This window comes from Myxine glutinosa, chromosome 2, assembly GCF_964187855.1.
Source record: "Myxine glutinosa chromosome 2, kmMyxGlut1.1, whole genome shotgun sequence".
In the NCBI taxonomy this organism is placed as follows: Eukaryota; Metazoa; Chordata; class Myxini; order Myxiniformes; family Myxinidae; genus Myxine; species Myxine glutinosa.
Window position 1 is genome coordinate 73,258,857 of NC_136262.1, and position 9,609 is coordinate 73,268,465.

The 9,609-nt window shown below is 50.5% G+C and overlaps 1 protein-coding gene across 1 annotated transcript in view; it reads left to right on the forward strand.

Annotated features, from left to right (window-relative positions):
* Positions 1-9,609, forward strand: part of PTPN9 (protein tyrosine phosphatase non-receptor type 9) — a 134,471-nt gene that overhangs the window by 40,400 nt on the left and 84,462 nt on the right. The window lies entirely within an intron of this gene.

Consider the following 9,609-nt stretch of genomic DNA (forward strand, 5'->3'; position numbering starts at 1 on the left):
ACGGATATGGTGTGAGAAATGGAGAAGGTGAATGGATTTTGGAGTTTGCTGATGGAGCTGATTTGTTGATTTGTTATACTCAGTTCCAGAAAGAGGATAATAAGCTTGTTACATACACGTCAGGTGGGTCGACGGCAACCGTTGACTACCTGATGGGTGCGTAGGCGAGATAGGGGGCACCTCTGATACACAAAGGTGATCCCGGGGGAGGATGCTGTTTCACAGCACCACTTGGTTGTCTGCGACATAAGGGTGAAAGGTGCGAGGAGAGCTCGGCGGGTGAAGTACCAACCGAGAATGAAGGTGTGGAGGTTGAAAGAGGTGACAGTAAGGGAGGCATTAAAAGAGAGGCTGAGTAGGGTAGAGGATGATGTGGTTGAGCTTGAAAGTGGTTGGATGTCAATGAAAGATAGTCTGTTGGGAGCCGTTGGTGAGGTATGTGGATGGACAAAAGGACCACCGAGGCACTCGGAAACACGGTGGTGGGATGATGAAGTTCGAAAGAGGATTGAAGAGAAGTGGAAGAAGTTCAAGGAGTGGCAGAAGGCGAAGGGTACGGGAGCAGAAAAAGCAGAGCATGAAAGTTATAAGGCAGCCAAGAAGGCTGCAAAGAAAGAGGTAGCAAAGGCGCAGGAGGCATGTAGGAAAATGTTCAGAGAACGCTTGGATTCGGAAGAGGGTCAGAGAGCGGTATTCAGGATTGCAAAGCAGATAGCGAAAGAGAGGTGTGATGTGATGGGATGTGAGTTGCTTGAAGGATGAAGTGGGACAAATCGTTGTGGACCCAGATGGAATTAAAGGAAGATGGAAAAGATATATGGAAATGCTGTTGAATACAGAGAATGAATGGGATGGGAAGATAGAGAGTAACCCAGTTTTAGGACCGGCAGAGAAGATAACTGAGAAGGAAGTTGAGGAAGCGATAAAAGCAATGAAGAATAGAAAAGCGGGAGGGCCGACGGGAGTTGTGGGAGATATGTTGAAGGCAGCAGGAAGTTGGGGTGTGAAGAGAATGACAGAGATCTGTAAACTGGTGGTGAAAGAAGGCCGCATTCCAGTGGATTGGGAACTGAGTACCCTCGTCCCTCTATACAAGGGGAAAGGTGACCCTCTGGAGTGTGGCTCGTACCGAGCGATAAAGTTATTGGAGCATGGAATGAAGGTATTGGAAAGGGTGTTGGAGAGGAGGATAAGGAAGAAGGTGAAGATCGAGGAAATGCAGTTTGGATTGATGCCAGGAAGAGGAACGACAGACGTGCTCTTTATTGTGAGGCAGTTGCAGGAGAAGTACATGGAGAAGAGGAAGAAGTTGTTTCTTGGGTTTGTTGATCTGGAGAAAGCATTCGATGGGGTTCCACATGAAGTATTGACATGGGCATTGAGGAAGTTAGGAGTGGAGGAATGGTTGATCAGAGTAGTGATGGCAATGTACAAAAGAGCGCGCACAGCTGTAAGGACGAAGGACGGGAACAGTGGTGAGTTTGAGGTGAAGGTGGGAGTGCATCAGGGGTCCGTACTAAGTCCACTACTATTTGTATCTGTGATGGAGGTGCTGGCTCAGAACGCAAAGGAGGGTTTACCATGGGAGTTGTTGTATGCAGATGATCTGGTGTTGATTGCGGAAAGTATGGATGGACTGAAGGAAAAGATGAACAAGTGGAAGGAATGTATGGAGACAAAAGGTCTGAAGGTGAATATCGGAAAGACGGAGGTGATGGCAAGTGGTAAAGCATGTGGAGAGGTGGAAAGAACTGGGAAGTGGCCATGTGCTGTGTGCACGAAGGGTGTCGGAGTGAACTCCATTCAATGTACAATGTGCGCTGAGTGGGTTCATCAAAAATGTAGTGGTCTGAGAGGGTCATTAACCATTGTGGCAGCTACATTCAAATGTAAGGTGTGCACAGAGGGAGCTGCAGATGGAGGAAATGTTGATTTGGATCTTGGAGACGGCATGAAGCTGGAAGGTGTGAAAACATGTTGCTACCTCGGAGACATGCTGAATGGAGAAGGTGGATCAGACTCGGCAACAGTTGCTAGAGTGAGATGTGCATGGAAGAAGTTTCGGGAACTGAGTGGCGTGCTGATGAGGAGGGGAGTGTCGTTGAAGCTGAAGGGAAAGGTGTATGCTGCAATGCTGCATGTGTGAGAAGTGTTATGATTTATGGGAGCGAGACATGGGTAATGAACGTAGAGCAGCAATGAAGGCTGGAAAGGGTGGAAATGTGAATGGTTCGGTGGATGTGCGGAGTATCGTTGAGAGAGAGCAAGACAAATGATGAATTGCGAAAGATGATGGGAATAGAGCCTGTGATTGATGCTGTGAAGAGGAACAGGTTGAGATGGTTTGGTCATGTGTTGAGGAAGGATGAAAGTGACTGGTTGAGAAGAGTGATGGAAATGAATGTAGAAGGAAGTAGAGGACGGGGAAGACCGAGAAAGACTTGGCTAAAGATGGTGGAAGAAGAAATGCGGGCAAGGGGGTTAACGAGGAGAGATGCAGAAAATAGGGCAAAATGGAGAAGATTGTCATCATGGGGCTAACCCTCGTCCCTGCAGGGAAAATGGCCTTAAAATGCATGTTGTTGTTGTTGTTGTTGTTGTTTCCCTTGTTACCTGTAGTGGGGCTATCTCTGTGTTCCCACTACTCCGAGATTTGCTCCTCCTCGGTGCTCCCCCTGCTACCCTGCATGTGGCCCTAATCCCCTCTACCATCTTGGCCTGCCTGACCACCATCTCACACTGTGCCCTGCTGGACAGCCTCAAGTTTGATCACCAGTTTTGCTTGGCCAAGTCCACCTTAGTGTGGCCCACATCATTGTTTGCCTCCATCCTGTCTGGCTTAGCCTGCCTAGCCCTCGCCTCTGCCTGACGAGCCCTAATGTTGGCCCTCATTCTTTAAAAATGGCCATCATGGCTGCAATTTGGTGGTTGAGGTCTGGGCAGTTTCCCCACTGCTGTGGTGAAGGCACAGTGCTACTCCATGCCGAACCAGCCCATTACTCCCTTGCTGTGGTGTTACTGGCCTGGAGGGCACTGGGCTTACTGAGGGGTGTTGCCAGACAGTAGAGGTGACTCTACCATATCCTACAATGGTTGTTCCCTCTCCATGTCCATTGGGGGTTTGGTCGCATATAGCCAGTTTGCACACCTCATGGTCCTGTCTGTCTTGGTCCGACATCATGTTGGTTTTATATATATATATATATACATATATATATATATATATATATATATATATATATATATATATATATATATATATATATATATATATATATGTATATATATTGTTACGCAACCGTGATTAACACCACAGTTACGGATGGCCGATTTGCGAGACTTTAACTCCCGAGGCGAACACTCAATGGCGGACTCAAGTTCAACACAAAGTTAAACGCGCGGAATGGCGCACGCAGCAAAGCTCCGCCCGCCGCCTTATCTACTAAAATCAAACACCCAGGAAAACTGCGTTCAGATATATATACAGAAAATAATATAAGGATTTATTATCGAATAGTAATACAGTGAAAAAAAGCCGCGCCGGTAAATCTAATAACTCTAAATCGGGACGTCCCCACACGACTGACAGCAAACACGATACGAGGGAGATTATGAATACAAAAATAACACGTCACGTCGTTCAAATGTACGCGGATGCGGCTTATCTGTCTTGGTGTCGTCTTGGTGGCGGCCGTCCAACACCGCTCCTTTTGGCCCGATCGCACACCACCAGGTCCTTCGCTCCAAGCACCACGCGTCCGACGCGTGGCCAGCAGCTTCACACGAGGACGATCTCCACAAGGCCCGTGCACCAATGGTTCAACGGAGGGCTCGACTTGCAACGAACTGCTGCGAACTGCCGCGTGCTCTGTGGGCTTGGTGTGCTCGGTGTGTGAACGAACTCTCCACCAACTGCCTTCGGGGAGCTTTTCCACCAACTGCCTTCGGGGAGCTTTTCCACCAACTGTGTCTCTGCGTCGACTGTGTGCTCCAACCCACTCCTACGAACTCTCTGGTGTCTGCCTGCGTCTGCCCCGAACTCAACTCCCCACCAACTGCCGACTTGATCGCTCATCGACGTGTGTGTCCGTGTGTGCCACGAACTCAACTCTCTCCGGTCTCTGAAATGGCGTCCGACCGTCGCATATATTGGTGGCCGATCACGTCACATTGGCGCACTCCTCAGCCAATCATAGCCTCCCAACTCGCCCAGGTCACGCCCTCTGCGGCATGCGACTCCTGACATCTCCCGTCCGTGACCCCGCGGTCCTGGTGTAACACGTCCCAGGCGAGGTTGGTAGGCCTTTGAGGTGCGAACGGCGGCGGCCAACCGCGGCGGTGTTTTTGGCCTGGTTTCCTGTCTATTTATTACGAAGTCAATGTCAGGGAAAGGGAATTATTTAATGTTGCGCTAAGGACCTAACTAATGTTTATGTGGTTTGCAGTGCCATAATGGACAGAGGTTTGACTACCAGGTGAGACTCACAGGGGCGTTACCTTTAATCCCTCACTATTTAACACTCGGACCTCCAGGTAGATCCACAATCATACATCTTACCCCGACAAACGCCTAAACATCAAGAACTTATTACATGTAGAGTCCCTGTCACGACAGCCGAATACCTACCTATTCAGATCTACCTAGCTCTAGATATTGCTCTACCAAATTCATAACACAGCCCCCCCCCTGGAACCGTAGCTCCTGCAAGGTTCACCGCAGGCGCTACCATTCCAGCCTTAACACTTACTGTCACACACTTAATTAACCTATGAAATAAATCAGGAAGGGCTGTGGGAAGTGAGTCGGACTACCTACCTACACTTCCTTAACATGCTGAACCCCTTAACCATCATGCAAGTATGTACATTTTCTTCGTTGTTCCTGTGGAGGGAGGAAACAACAACACACAACACTAACTTACCCACAAAACTTAACCATCTTTCCAAACTCAAAACTCTAACCTTTGTACATACCCCGGTCTACAGACCGCGTCCCCCGGTGGATGCCACAAGACACAACCTTACCTGCGGGGCCATCCCCAATGCATCCCCCCTAAATTTTCCACGGCCCTGTCCAGATGTTACAGGTGAGTGACACGGCTCGGTGGATTTCGCCCACATTCATGCTACACAGACCCCTTAACCACTCATTCTCATTCCATAGGTCATCAAGGCATTTCAAAAATCAATAAGGTTCTTCTTCAATACACCCCCTGCAGGACCATGGCATTGATGTCATTCACGTGTGTGTGCATTCCTCAACTAGGCAGCGGGGAGGTACCGCACAAAAAGATGGTGGGGGCGCATCAGGCTGTGGTGCCCGCAGTCCCAAAAACAAGTCAACCGACTTACAAGTTCATTGCCCCCCCCCCCTTTACCTCTTGGCCCCGTGACAGCCCAACAGCCCCTTTCCGCCGTTACCTCGCCGGTGAGGGTCTCCACACACACCAGGCTCCTTTGCCTCCTGCTTTCGCGCAGCAACACGGGTCACCGGGGGACTTCCTCACCCCGCGGCGCCCACCCAGACCCTCCACCGACGAGCTCCAATTTCCAGTTACCACCGGCTGCCAGGGGTAATTGCCGCAGAGGGGGGCCCGCAGGCATCGCTCCTCAGAGCTTGCTCCGTACCTGCGGACACACACACCTTCCCCACCCACAAGACCCCAAAACACACTTCCTCCCCCGCTGCCATTCAATTCTCCACACAACTCAGCACAATTCAGTACAATTCTTGGTGTAAAAGGTGTTACAAGGCTTGCCATGGCCTGCCAATGTGAAATCCCATTCACAGTTCGAATCATTGAATCCTTACACATTTCCATTAGCACATTTCCAAAAAGCACAATTATCGCCCCTCATTATCTCCAATAATTAATCATCACTCACTCTCCAGGTTCCACTCTCACGACCACATCAAAACACCTAACCACAACACAAAACATACGCCACCCACAAGACACTGTGTGGCTCCCATTCCATCCCCTCACCGGCCATGTCATCACTCTCACCCGCCTCCCAACTCCAATTTACATGTCCCCAATTTCCAAAGCAAGTCCTGGAGCCTGGGACAGTACTCCTCAAAACACTCACCTCAAGTGCAGGTAGTTGCAGGTTGGTCAGGTCCAAGAGTGTCATCCACCCATACAATTCCCAAAATTTCACATTGGGCCTACCAAATACTTCCAAATTCCTCTTTTGTCCCCACTACACTGGCAGGTATGTGGATCCGCATCCAACGGTGATCATCACTACACAACTACCTGTGGCCACGACAGCTCTGCACCTCTACCGTGCAAGGGTCACCGGGACAAGGTGAGCAGTCAAAACGCCAACATGGCCCATGAGTGTCCATAAGGGTGCGACCCACCATCCATCCTTCGGCCCCCCTGCGAGGAACACAGCTGCAGCAGCCCCAGCTGGCCAATGTGGTGAGCACTTGCTGCCACAACACACACTACCGCACACACAACCTCGGCCCTGGGGGGCACGGTCGCAGTGCGTGGCATCCCTACAGCCACGTCCCCTGCACCTCCCCATCATCCCCCAGTCCGACTACAGAACTGCAGCCCCCCAGTGCTCACCCACACTTGACCACACCAAGGTCCAGTCAACAGCCATGCTCCACCAGGAGACTCACCCAGAAGACATGGTCCACACACCTCGGACATGCACAGCACCACGTTGACCCTCAGGCTACACAACTGTATCCCCAGGATCCCGCGTCCCAAATATCAGCACAGTTGCCCCCGCAACCAGTTGAAAGCTGTGTCTTACTACCCTATTAATTTCATCACAGCCTCCAACACTTTGGTCTACACACCTGGATCAATAATGGCGTCACTGTACAGTGTCCACCATGGCATTTCAAAATCCACCCTTAAATTTCCATCTAACCCACAGATTACCCAAATACCCATGCTAAACATTTATCACATTTCACTAACCTCACCAAAGAAGGATGCTTTGCCATACACATGCCAGCCGAGCATGGCCCATATGCTCGGCTCGTTACACATCTCCCGATTCACATCCCCATGGCTCTCTTCCCAACCCGAGAGTCCATAAATCACAACGGAGCATCTGTGGAAGGTCACTCACACCATCACGTTCCACAGATGCCCCAATGGTTGTCCGGCAGGCTATCTCCATCCCTGTCCATTCGGTTTGACCCGCGTCCATAGACCAACCACCATGCCAGGTCACCACATGCTGGTTGTCCTAGAGTCCCTGGAGGAGAGTGCCAGGCCGCATGCCCGGGTGGTCACCACATCAGTCCCAAGTTGGCCGTCCGCAGTGCCACCACCAAAGCGCGACCCACAACACCTCCCCCTAGTGGTCCTCAATAAATGCCAACCCAGGCTTGAGAAACCACCTCGGACCCCTCTGGAGGTCTTAACCCCCACCAGGGTCCGGTGACCCTGCCGGCCCGAGCCACCAGCTCGGACGGCGCCCCGACGGACAAGGGACGCCACACTCCACCAGACCCCCCGTGGGACCCAGGTCGTACCTCGACACCCAAGGCTGGACCCCACGTCCAAATCTCGCCATCACAGCCCCCCAGCTGGCCGGCATACCCAAATTTTGAAAGGGGCAACTTTTGCCCGAGGTCATCACCCATGACCTCTCCATGTCCAAATCCCGCAGCCCGGGGACCAATCCCCACCATGGCTGCTCCAAATCAATTTCCCATTGTAATTTTATTTTACAAATTTTCATTCCCACTGCCAAACCGCAGCTGCAGGGAACAACCTCTACCACCGGTTGTTCTGCCCCTCCCTGCAGTTGATCCAAATTCCCTACAGGGACCAAATCTCCAGAAGCTCTATCTCCCGATCCTCCAAGATCCAAATCCAGCCCGGAGCCAACACACTCCCCCAACTGGTTGTCCAATTTTGGAGCCTCTGTTTCCAAATAGCAGTGTACAATGAGCGTCCCCTCGGTCATTCCAACCACCTCCTCGGACCAACTCACCTCATCTCCCAGGCTCCTTTGGGCCTGAACAAGCTCTACCTCCATGGGACTGTCACAGGTCTCCAGCCGCTGGATCAAATCATCCTCATCATTTCCACAAATCATTCCTGGCCCCGCCAGGCTTTGATCAATATCCCCAATAAATACCTGGTCCGGCTCCATTGCACGGACCCCCAAAAACTCTACCCCCTCTTGCTCCGCACCACCGCCCTGGTGCTGCACAATTCCAAATTCATCCCCTGGTTGGGGTGTTGTGACATCCACACGGTCCCGATAGCCTTCCAGGTCCCCATTTGCTTTATCAATTCGAGCATTTGTGGCACCAATCTGACCCTCCAACTTTTCCCCCATTTGGACAGCCTGCGTCACGCCCTCCTCTATTTTTGACATTAATTCTTCCCGTTTCAATTCAATTTCCACCCCTATGGCTTTTTCCATCTCCCCCATTTGAGTTTCTACTTTACCCTCAAATTTCCCCAGTCTGTCCGTAATTTGGTTTTGCACTCTCCCTTCTATGCCATCAATTCGTTCCCCCAGCTGCTGTGCCATTTCCCCAATTTTTCCTTCCAATTGTTCATTCCTTTCCTTTATTTCATTCCTCCATTCCTTCCCCTGCGACTCCATTTTATTTTCCATCCCTTCTATTTTATTTTCCAACCCACTTTTCATTTCTCCCATTTGTTCCTCCAATCGATCACTCATTCCCTTCATTCCTTCCCTACATTCCTTCCCCTGGGACTCCATTTTATTTTCCATCCCACTTTTCATTTCTCCCATTAATTCCTTAAAAAATTTCATTAAAGCCTGGTCGTCTCTCGGGGCCGTCCCATTTGTTCCCGACTCCCCGGTAGGGGAGGGGGATAAGTTGGTGCTCGGGACGAGGGAGGTTCCAAGGCTCACCTCTGCATCAAATTCCCCTATTTCCGGCTCACTCCCGACGCTGACGGAGGCCTCGCTGCGTACTTCCATCTCATCAATTTCCGACATCCGCTTTCCGGAAGATTGTTTCCCGCGCGCGTATTTATTTTAATAATTCCTGAAACAATTTAAATTTGACGAAGACGCGATATCGTGCTCCGTTTGCCCGATTGATTATTAAATTTCTCCGCCTCGACTATAAAAATTTTGCGTTCGAACGTCGGGCGCAATGTACGCCCGACCGTGTCGATGTCTCCCCGCGGACAAAAAAATTTGTCCGACCGTGTCGATGTCTCGCCGCGGACAAAAAATTTGTCCGACGGGTTCAAATCCTACACTCCTGACACCACTTGTTACGCAACCGTGATTAACACCACAGTTACGGATGGCCGATTTGCGAGACTTTAACTCCCGAGGCGAACACTCAATGGCGGACTCAAGTTCAACACAAAGTTAAACGCGCGGAATGGCGCACGCAGCAAAGCTCCGCCCGCCGCCTTATCTACTAAAATCAAACACCCAGGAAAACTGCGTTCAGATATATATACAGAAAATAATATAAGGATTTATTATCGAATAGTAATACAGTGAAAAAAAGCCGCGCCGGTAAATCTAATAACTCTAAATCGGGACGTCCCCACACGACTGACAGCAAACACGATACGAGGGAGATTATGAATACAAAAATAACACGTCACGTCGTTCAAATGTACACGGATG